The following is an 11,768-nucleotide window of genomic DNA, read 5'->3' on the forward strand; positions in this document are numbered from 1 at the left end:
CACATTTTTCACATTTTTTAAAATGTGATAATCTTAACTGATATAATTTAACCTAAATTTATAGTTTTATTTAAAGTCTTTGGTTGGGATTTTTTCCATGTAATTGGAAAGCAGAAAGACTGGTAGGTAGGGTCATAAATGTAAAATAATGAACACCAATCTTGGATTTGTTTTACTTTGCATATGAGAGAACAGAAAAGTCTTGAATATATGTCCACCTGCATATATAAAAGACCAAAAATTCAGTCCTATAACTGGGTATTATTCAGGATCACTCATACTTTATTGACTTAAAAATCCTATTTAATTATGCATAAAATAAGGAAAATATCTGATTTATATATATCTGTGGTCCATTGCAAAAGATGGCCACAGCTGATTCCTACATCTGTACATATTTCCTTGCAATGTGACTAGTACTTTTCCATCAAATGGTAGAGTCTATTTCCACTCCTTTTGAATCTGAGCTCACCCTGAGATATTCTTTGGCCAACAAAATGTGGTGGAATTGATACTGTGCAACTTCTGGGTCCAGGCCTCAAGATTACTTTCAGAACCTTCTCTATCCCTTTTAGAACATCCTGTAACCCTGTAAAGAAGCTTGAGATAGGTTCTTTGAGGGCAAGAGACCACTGGAAAGAGACACCCAACCAAGAAGGCACCAGATGCCCAGTGTGTGTGTAGGGTTTTGGATGGACCATCTGGCCTGCCTTACTAGAGGCACCAGATAACTGCAGCTAAGTATATGACTCAGGTGAGACTAACAGAAGTACCACCAACTTAACCCAACCCAACTGCCAATTCACAGAATCATGAACAAATAAAGAGTTATCACTTTAAGCTACCGCATTCTGGGATGGTTTGTTTTGTAACAATAGATTACTGAGACAACAGCATTTTACCAAGGAATTAATATATAGAATCACTTATAATTGCTTGAAGGGAAGATATTATCCTTACTACTCTTTACATAATTTATAAACTATATTTATGACACTCTACAATGCATTAAAAATATTGCATCAGCTAATATCATGTGTTGGATATCATTCTAAAATAATTTTCTGGATGGTTCTCATTACTAACTCTTTTTCTGGTTTCTTTTTCTACAAGAAAGTTTTATTCATATTGAATTTGTGCAGTTTGATTTTCTTCTGGCTAAATATATCGTCCTGAGCTCTACTTAATGGTTTTCATGTTATTTTTGCAGAATGTGTTTTAGGGTCATTTGGGACAGTCTTGTTTTCTTTGGATGTGCTACTTACACTTCCTAGTTCAGTGTCATTGACATTCTGTCATCAACTTTATTGTTTAAAATGTGAAATCTCATTAAGTACAGGATCAAACACAGAAGAATACACCTTGGTCCTCTCTCTTCAGCAGATGCAGCTGCATTTCTGACAAGAGTTCTTGGCCACCTCTGCTCTGTCTCCATCCAGAATAGTTCTTGTGGGGCACACTACTCAGATATGATATAAAGGTATTGTTCTATAACTATTGTGCCTTGGGTAAACACAGCCTCACATCAATATGGATATTTATACAAACACCTTACCTAATCTTTTTTAGCGGTCTTCAAATTATCTTGGATGGACCCCTTGATCTACAACATGGGTACCTTTTACTCTAATAAAAGTTCTATCTCCCAGATAACCCTCTACTAAGCCAAATCTAAGTCTCCATGAATCACATCTCTTAGCTAGGGATGATGACTACAATCATATTCTTAAATTGATGATTTATATTGCTAGATCCTTCCCAGAACTCTTTTGTATATACAGACAAAATTTCTATTTGTTCTTTCTTTGCAGCATGACTATAGCAGCTAAATCAAATAACCACTCCCTAGGAAGAAGCTCTCTGATTTACTCTCAAGGATTATATATTAATTAGGATCCCAAAAGGAGACAGACACCCAAAGGGATAATTGAAAAGAATTTAATAAAAGATGCTCTTCAGAGCTGGGGATAAGATAAAGCTATTGCTATCCCTGGTCTGAAGTGACTGGTGGAGGGTGTGGCCTTATATAACTGGACAAGAGCTCCAGTCATAGAAAGTGAGCTACTGCCAAAACAGTAGTCTTTCACAAAGAAGGAATGAGTTTTAATAAATATCCCAGATAGTCCTTCCTCCAGAATTCTCACCTCTAACTGATTCCTTCGGTTTTCCAAATCCAACTAGAAGACAGAGGGAAAAGCAGCCCTGGACCGGAACATAAAGCAGAGCAGATAAGGATGGAATGGATATGGGGAAACAGGGAACAGGGGCACTCAAGTGCTACTGAAGAACAAGATGTCCATTCTGTGTACCAAATATGAAGTGTTAGCAGGGAAGTTAACTTTACACACACAATAAATACATCAAAATAAAACCCTTGCTAGACTTGCTTTTCCTTAACCAGAGAAAAGTGTGGGGATAAAGCACGGGCTCTGAATGTCAGTCGGATTTGCTTTAAATCTTGGATTCATCACTTCTTAGACACATAACCTGGAGAAAAAACTTAAATTTCTGTTTCTTTGTTTCTTTACCTATAAATAGCTATATCTAGGGGTTCCTGGGTGGCTCAGTTAGTTAAGGGTCCAACTTAGGCTCAGGTCATTATCTCATGGTTCGTGGGTTTCAGCCCGGGATCAGGCTCTGTGCTGACAGCTCAGAGCCTAGAGCCTGCTTCAGATTCTGTGTCTCCCTTTCTCTCTGCCCCTTTCCCACTCATGCTCTGTCTCTCACTATCTCTAAAAAATAAATAAATGTTAAAAAAGAGAAATTGAAATGGAGATATCTATACCTACTGTATAGAATTATTATAAAGATTAAACAAAAGGATAACTGTAAAAACTTTAGAATATATTCAGAATTTAGTAAACTATAAATCTATGAGCTTTTTTTTTCAGTGAAAGTTATTAGAGTTGGTAATCTTAATTATTACTACTTTTTTTTTCTCATTTAATAACCAGGATTTTTCCTGAGTGTATGGGTCTCTGGACTCCTGCATCTACTGATAACGTTCTTTCAAAAGCTGACTTCATTTTTAAAAATTAATAAATAATTGATAATACAGTTAACAGCAATTTAAAGACAAAATTAGTTTTAACCTATTATTAATTGAATAATATTATGATTGTGATTATAATTATCTATGACTAATAAGATAGAGTATCAGGAACATTGATTGTCAGTTTATAGAAAAGCTTATGACTTGGGTCCTAGGTCAATATAGATGAGATTCTTCCACTCATGAGAATTACTCAGTGTGTTTAATTAAAACTCTTATTGCTGAGTCCATAAGCTGAGTTGATTGGAGCAATCCACATATTAGAGAATACATATATGGGAACTGGAGATGTACTAGAAACACTACCAAGAAACTGACCTAAAGCATTTATTGTACTGAAAATTTTTACATTTGAATTTTTAATAAAATGAATTCACATTAGTATGGACAGTGTTTCTATAATCACAATTTCAATTGGCTATTGCTTTCTTTTTTTTCTCTTTTGAAGATTTTGGGATGAAATACAGTTTTGAAAATCTTTCCTATCGCTTTCACATGCTCCATTTTATGATAAGTTCTCATGGGTGTTATTTAATAAGGAAAAAATGATATAGGATACAAGCCATTAGATAAGTACTAGAACAAAAGAACTGATGGTCCAAAATGTTAACTTCAAAAGTCACTAGAGTGTTAAATGATGATTTATAAATGCAGCCAAACTTCCACCCTCTAAGAAAATCTGGGAAACATTTATCAAAACCAATAAATAGTAATTTCTTCAGGGTACTTTTCAAATGGTATTTCATCACTAGTTTTGTTTTGATCTATTTTTTTAAAACTCTAATTCCTCGTGAAAACAAATTGTATAGCCTATGGTATTACTCTAGCAAAACGATTTCCATAAATAAAGCAAGATGCAATGGAAAATAACATATATAAAGATTAATGCACCAGATTTTTAGGCTTAGAGTGTCTAACTATAATTTCTAACCCTGAAGGTATTGGAAAGAAAACCTCTCTTATGGAAATAGCAACAAATTCCAAACTATCTGGGTAGCACAAGCAATTTACTCTCCTTCAACTTAAAGAATTGTTGCTTTATGGCCATTTTCCTTGAGTTTATTGATTTCATATGCAGTTTTTTTACAATGACATAATGCATCTGGGCTTCATGCACAGAGACAGAAAGGATAACTAACATTGGTGTCATCTGTCAACCCAAAGTAATCAATGGCACCTGGTCTCTACTTAGAAGTGCAAAGCATCAAGGAGCAAAGTCTCTTCAATCAAAGTGCCTCAAGGACAAGAAAGGTAAGGATGTTGCAGAACAGAAAAAAACAAAAATAAGAAAAAAAAGTCCTAATGTTAAATGTTTGTTAGAAGGTATCATGTTTAAGTTTTACAGCATCTTTTGTCAAATGCCACTTTAGTGGCATTGTAAATGCTTAGTCATTTGTATGTCGATGTTTGCTCTATCCACTAAGAAAAGGTGTGGGTTCCTTAATAATTTCCAAAGGTTATTAATATGTGTATTCAAGGAATATGGATCCACTTTAACAGAACATAATTAGGAAGGAAATTTGCTCCCACATCAAAGTCCTATAATACTTTATTAATATACAAAAACTTAAATAGAATCTTGTTTTACTTACATATATCTGTGTACCCATTCATTACTGTCAGCAAAAAACAAATAATGAAATACTGAGTAGAAATTTATAATACTCAGAGGCAGACCCAAGCAAAAATTCTGGAGTGGAGGAAACCATTCTTTCTTCTTTCTAACCTTTCAAGGCCTGTGTTTTTATTCCACAGATCCAACAACTATGCCCACTAATGAGTGGTCTCATGTAATTCCATTGTTGACCTCTTGTTATGGACTGATTATTTGTGTCATCCCAAAATTCACTTGCTGAAGTCCTTACCTCCAATGTGATGATACTAGGGGGTGGGGCCTTTGGAGGTGATCAGGTCATGAAGGTAGAGCCCTCATGAATGGGATTAGTACCCTTATAAAAGAGAACCCATACAACCATTTATGAGGAAGCTGGTCCTCACCAAACTCCAAATCTGCCTGCACCTTGTACCTCCCAGTCTCTAGAGCTTTGAGAAATACTTATTGTTTAAGCCACCTGGTCTATGGTACTTTTATTATAGCCGCCCAGACAGACTAAGATACCCTTCACAAATTGAACTAGCACAGGATTTTTTACAGCATTGTAAACAGCTTGCTCTACCCCAACCTCTTCTCAAATAACTTGATTCTCCTTTAGCCACCACGAGTAGGCAGGGAACATCTTGACCACATTGCTCCAGCCTTAGACAATGGGACCACTGAGGAACTTTGATTTAATCAGACCTAATGGACACAGAGTTACTGGTAACTCATGATTTATGTAGCCTTCTTTATCACAAAGAGCAGGTTCAGTCAGGTCCCTATCTAAGAAATTTGAAGCGATAATAGAGTTACAGTGAAAGGTATATGTTTGAGTTAAAGAAAAAAAAAAAGGGAGGGATAAGGTAGAGTAAGAACTGCAGTGGCAAATATGAGTCATTGTGCATGAGAGGTTATGAGGGAGAAAAACCTCAGAGGAAAACAGTTAAGAGAGAGATGAATGAGATACACTCATGGAAAGTGGAGCACTAAGAGAAATCCTGTGACCCCAGAGAAGTGGGAGAAGAGCTTTAATCCTTCATGTTTCCATTTCTAGTTCCTATTCACATGAGGCCTGGCTCTGATTATCGCCTTGCCCTTGAGATCCATGAACTTGCTGTATTCAGAAAATGTCATTCCATTTTTCTGAAGTTAGTTTGATTGAATCTTTGTTACTTGTTAACCAATTTATTCAATACGTTATTCACCAAATTAATATGGAAAACAATAATTCTTGCACTTGTAAAGCATTTTCTAATTCATCAAGATTTTCATAAGCATTATCTTTTTTTATCCTTATAGCAAGCATGTGAGGTAAGCAGGACAGGTATTGATATCTTCAATTAAAATGAGAAAATGGAATTTCTGAAAGCTGTAGTAATTATACAGACTCCCAAAACTTATAGGAGTAAAAATAGGACTGGAACCTTGAATTTGCTGTCAGTTTTGTCACTGAATTATATCTGAACACAAACACACACACACACACACACACACACACACACACACACACACACAAGGATTTCTAGGTCATTTCATCCCTTATTTTTAAAATACAAAATTTGATCACAATTATAAGCATAAAACATAAAACTGCTTTCCAGCTCTTCTGTCGTCTTCTCTGAAAAAAAAAAAAAACCCTCAGATTCCTCTTAAAACCTCTGATAATATCCACATACCATTATTCTGGTCTTTACATTACTTTTCAGTTTTCTCTCTTCCTATTCTAACTTGACTTGCAGGCACATACTGTGGGACACTGCTAATGAAAGCAGCAACTTCACTGGCAATGGTTACTAAGAGTGCTGCTGTGATATGGAAACCATATCAATATAGTTGCACCCATACTGCTGATGCCCTATGGAAATGCCAATGTCCATAGTTATTCTATAGATAATATCTCATGGTAGCTGAATATGCCAGAGTCCCAAGAAGTAAACATCTGCCAAGGTCAAAATGCTGTGAAGATGCCAATGCCAGTGACCAATACAAACACCACTGTCTGTGCCATTTTTAGTTTCTGTTGAAGACTCTATCACAGCAAGACTTCTGGTTCTTCTTCAGCATCTTAAAGAAAGTTTTAGTGAAATGACCCATGAGGAGCACATCCCAGGCTCAAGCAAAGAACACTGTGACACAAGGGAACTCCTTCACCTCTAAAAAAAGCCTTATATCATTCAGGTGCAATTTGAGCAAATCATATGTTACTGTCATTCACTCACTCATTCATTCATTCATTCATTCATTCATTCAACAAATACTTATCAAGCACTTATATGTTGCTCTTGATATGTAAAGCAACAAACCAGACAGATCCATTCCTTGAATCTGTTGCATTTAAATTCTAGAATAACAAATTCTGGTAGCTCATTACTCCTTTTGTTGGAACAGAACTGTTTGTATCCAACATCTGGATGTTCCTGGTAGCAGAAGCACTTTCTCCCTTCCTTTTCAAACACTGGAAATAAACTATGTCATAGAAACTTCTCATACAAATCATATAAGCAATAAATTCAGTGGTACATCTTTTGGGGTGGATAAAGGACTTGCAGTTATCAAGTTCTCTTCGGAGTAGACACAGTTAGGTAGATGCCTCATAGTGCATTAAGAGAGTGAATAGCCTGAGTGGAGGTCTTGACTAAGGAGTTTGCTAGAGAAGACGCAATGTGAACTGAAGCTATGGGCTGTACAGCAGACAACCTGGGTCAGACACATGTGGAGACCAGATCAATATCAGGGGTCCACAGCCCAGGGGGATCACAATCCTGGACATACCCTACTGACAGAGACTACAATCAGTCTCTGAGATATATATCCTGGATGTTATACCAACAAACCCTTGCAGAATGCTGAAGGGCAGCAGTGCCCTTCATTTGTCACTAGTCTGGTTTTCAGCATCGACCAATCACACTTAAGTGGACACCAGTGAGGAACCTGAGAACCTGCCTTGGTTGAAGGACTTCCAGAGACCTACCTGTCACATATGGTGCCACATGTCCTTCACATCCAGACTACATCCTAGAAAGAAACAAAAAGAACTTGGAGGTAGGGGGAGAGTGGAGAATTTGTAAAGTTTTACAGTTCATCTAAAAGAGAATGAGTCAACTAAAGATACCATTTAAATTTTTGGATAAGCAACATATATTATCCTAAGCTTAGTTTTGTTTTGCTCATGTGTACTACCATACTGTGTGTGGGATCGGGGAGAGGAGATTCTGAGAAGATCAGATAATTTAATAGAAAAGAAGTTATACATTTTGTACATAACTTAGTACAGTGAAAACAAATTTATAAACCTGTATATTATTTTCAACTCACAAGAATGAAAATATACTTGTGAAATATGGATCACCACTTTTTATCAGGTGTTGACTTTTGCTTCAAGTACATTTAAAAATTATTGGTTCATTTTGGGGCGCCTGGGTGTCTCAGTCGGTTAAGCGTCCGACTTCAGCTCAGGTCACGATCTCGTGGTCTGTGGGTTCGAGTCCCGCATCGGGCTCTGGGCTGATGGCTCAGAGCCTGGATCCTGCTTCCGATTCTGTGTCTCCCTCTCTCTGCCCCTCCCCCGTTCATGCTCTCTCTCTGTCCCAAAAATAAAATAAAAAAAAACGTTAAAAAAATTAAAAAAAAAATATTGGTTCATTAATTAACAAAGTAATTAAAACTTCCAACCAAACCATTTCAATGTATGCCTATTTAGGCACTGTTATCATTATTATATAATGTCTATAAGGTACATAGAGATTGCTTACGATTCCAGGTTTCAGGTGATTTTTATGGGAGGTTAAAACTCTGAAATATTATTTCGAATTTTCCCTTTTGGTGTCTAGTGGGCCCACCTGCCACTCAGCTAGCTGGGCCACTCCAATGGCCCGTCTCAGATATTGGAGATCACAGCAGAATCTGAGCCCCAGGAGAATGTTTCTTGGTGCTTTTATTTTCCAAACACTGGTACGAAGTTAAAGTCTTGAATTTGCAAGTCTTGGATTTGTACTGGGTGAGGCCCAAAGGTCTGACCCCTAAAATCTCTAGGGATGAAATTTGAACCACAAGAAAAGAGTGGAAAGAGGAGCATTGGTGCCAGACTCCCTCCTTTCTCTGGCCCACAAGAAATAAAAAGTCCAAAACGAAGAGAATAATAGCAAGGGATTTGGGCTATTCTGCAGGAGACAGAAGAGGGATGGTCATGTGGACATGACTGAAGTCTGCAGTGGCGGGCATCCATACTTCACCCACAACACAACCACCCATTTGCTTGCTTCCAGGGAGCATCTAAATCACATCACCAGTGCTAAGGAAGCACATTAGCAGTTATTTTCAATATTATTAAAAAAAAAAAGACTTCCCTTTCACAGCATTCAGAATATCTCCAATTGTTCACACAGTAGCACTGACATAGCATGAGCCCTGAAACTCTATTTGACCATATCTGAACTGTACTTCCAGAACAAACAGCCCTACCTATTCAATAGTCCAAGGAGCCTCTTAAACTCCAAAGATAGGGAATGGAAGCCCTGGATATCTGTACTTGTGTACGCTGTTGTAAATCACTTCAAACCTCCCCTGAGCCTAAAGTCATATATCTTTACAAAATGAACTGACTTTGAAAATAGAGCTTGACAGCTTGGCAATGGTATTTAGTGAACAACAAACATCGTGCCTCTAATATATGTAGTAAAGAAGAAAGTGTTAAAGAGAATTTTCTCTTTAGGGAGGAGTTCTTACCCATAAAAACTGTAAATAGATAGAGATAATTACATTGGGGAAATGAGAGCTTGTAACCCTCTTTTATAGCAACTGCTGAGTACTCTCAATTTTGTAAAATACAATCTATCTAGATAGTGGTCTCCTTTGTACTGCTCTCCCTTGCTTTAAGGTTTTTCATATGCATTATAAGTGACCCTGTGGGAACTCCTCTTATATCCCTCAGCCCACTTCTGAAGTCAGATTCCACTGTGGCATATTCTATTCATACCGATAGCTCTCTGCTCCCCTTTTCCTGGGTCCAGTCTTTGCACCTGAACTGTGCTTGGCATGGAGTTAATGCCACCAGGAGTGCTTCTCAATCAATGAATAGTAGTGGGTACACAGCTTGTTGTTTTCCTCCCTCGGTGAAATAATTCTACAAAATCTCTTAGAGCGTCCACGGCAGGATTGAACTCCAGTTTCCCACAGCAGTAATCCACTCACTAATAAAACTTTATTGGTTCCCCTTTTATTTCTCACTCTTTCACTCCTTCACTGTGTTCCCTACGATCACCTTCCAATACACTACTTGTTTCCAAATATTTGCTTTGGCATCTGCTTTTGAAAGACCCAACCTAATAAATGTACAATAAGGGTTGATAAACCCATAAATGACACTCCCAAATAATTTTAGTTGTAAGAAATATGATGGGGGTGGGGGAGAGGGGAAAGCGGGTGATAGGCATTGAGGAGGGCACTTGTTAGGATGAGCACTGGAGGTTGTATGTAAGCCAATTTGACAATAAATTACATTAAAAAAAGAAATATGTGTTGATAAAAATTTCCCTAAAACACTGTTTTTGTATCTTCATCTTTATAGATTTGATTATGAGATGTCTTTTATAAAACTTCATAAGGAAATTGCAAATAATGGCAACTATAGGAACTGTGAAAACAAGAAACCTCAAAAACTAAGATTTAGTGCAAGCCATGTGCCTCCATATACTATTCTTTAGTGTTTATACTGTCCATACCATTTCCTCTAAACATATTTGTTTCAGCTTAAGGTTTCTCTCTAAGCTGGGAGCCTATCATTTTCTATAAATAGCTAGCATACTTGTCCTCCAAATCCCTTTCCAGCACTCCAAAGTTATGAAGTTCTCATCAGGGTAAAGCACAAGGGAATGGGGGTTTGATTTTGTTGAGTTAGAGAAATCTGTCCTTGGGAAATGTTTGTTATGTTTAATTATGTACCAGTGTGTCTTCATGAAGCACTTTCTCTGTTAAAGCGGTATTGATCTACTTCCCTTTCTATCTAGGCATTCTATTTCACAGATCACTGTAGACATGCCAGGCATTCCAAGAAATGTAAGTCTATAGAAAAATATATACGGCCAAAAGAAAAAAGAACTCCAATTTCTATTATATTTTTGCATTAACCTGTTGAAAAAAATATGAAGGAACAAGGGTGATTTTTTTTTTACATTGCATGCTACAAAGCTCTGTGAGGCTGTGAGGTGAAAATGAAAAGAATATATATATCAAATAAAAGCAGTGAGCACATTTTTGGAACAATTTACATAGCTCTACTCCTGGGGCTAGCTTGCCCAGGTTATGATGGACAGGTGTCTGGTGGCTCCTTCTTGAATTCACCTTCGCTTATGGAGCTGAAATGGCACTTGTCATTCCAACCACATCTAATGCCATTTAGAGACTATAACAGAGAATAAAAGAAGAACAAATACTGAAATAGGACGGCGGCTGGCATAATTCAAGGTGAATCTCACACTTGGGGATAGTCTGTCTTTACAAGAAGGTAGTGTAAACAATAGCTATAATTTGTGTCAGGGCACATTCTTGAGATCTTTCAAATTGATGGTAAAAATGGGAATGCTGCTAATAAAAATGATTAAGGAAAAAAAAAAACTGAGGGTAACAGACTGGCGAAGACATTTAGTAATGGAATACGACATTCTTTGCTTCTAGGTCACTGGTTCCAATTCAGCCTAAATCAAAAGAAGCTGAAAACTGTGATCATGTAATGTGTGCTTAGTGGCCTGTTTGAAATTGTGTGATGGTCTTAGTTCAGGGAAGACATGTCCATTGCAGCAATAAATATATCACAGTATCATTCATAGCCTTTTAACATTTTTAATTGGTTTGCAATTATTATAAATAGACTAGATATTTCTTACAATTAGATTCTGTTCTGCTATCTTTTACCAAAATTTTAGCATTGTCAAAAGGGACCCCTCAAAAATTGAGTGACAGTCTTTCACCCCATGGATTTGGGGGATTAATTGGTGACTCTGTTCTGTATGGCAACTACTAGCTTCCTAAACTTTTTACTTAAAAAAAATGGCTCTCTGTCAGTTTGAAGTTGATATTTGCATTAAGTAAGGGGCATCTTTTTTTTTTTCGTTTCTTTCTTCT

The 11,768-nt window shown here is 36.9% G+C and overlaps 1 long non-coding RNA gene across 2 annotated transcripts; it reads left to right on the forward strand.

Annotated features, from left to right (window-relative positions):
• The first annotated feature begins 583 nt into the window (after positions 1-583).
• Positions 584-10,711, forward strand: LOC123583238. 2 transcript variants are annotated; one of them, XR_006704804.1, is made up of 4 exons: positions 584-754; positions 1,381-1,480; positions 3,991-4,303; positions 10,655-10,711. It is a non-coding gene; the product is annotated as an uncharacterized LOC123583238 (long non-coding RNA). The 2 variants fall into 2 exon arrangements; XR_006704806.1 differs by having other exon boundaries at positions 1,384-1,480.
• The last annotated feature ends 1,057 nt before the right edge of the window (positions 10,712-11,768 follow it).

Source organism: Leopardus geoffroyi, chromosome B1, assembly GCF_018350155.1.
Source record: "Leopardus geoffroyi isolate Oge1 chromosome B1, O.geoffroyi_Oge1_pat1.0, whole genome shotgun sequence".
Classification (NCBI taxonomy): Eukaryota; Metazoa; Chordata; class Mammalia; order Carnivora; family Felidae; genus Leopardus; species Leopardus geoffroyi.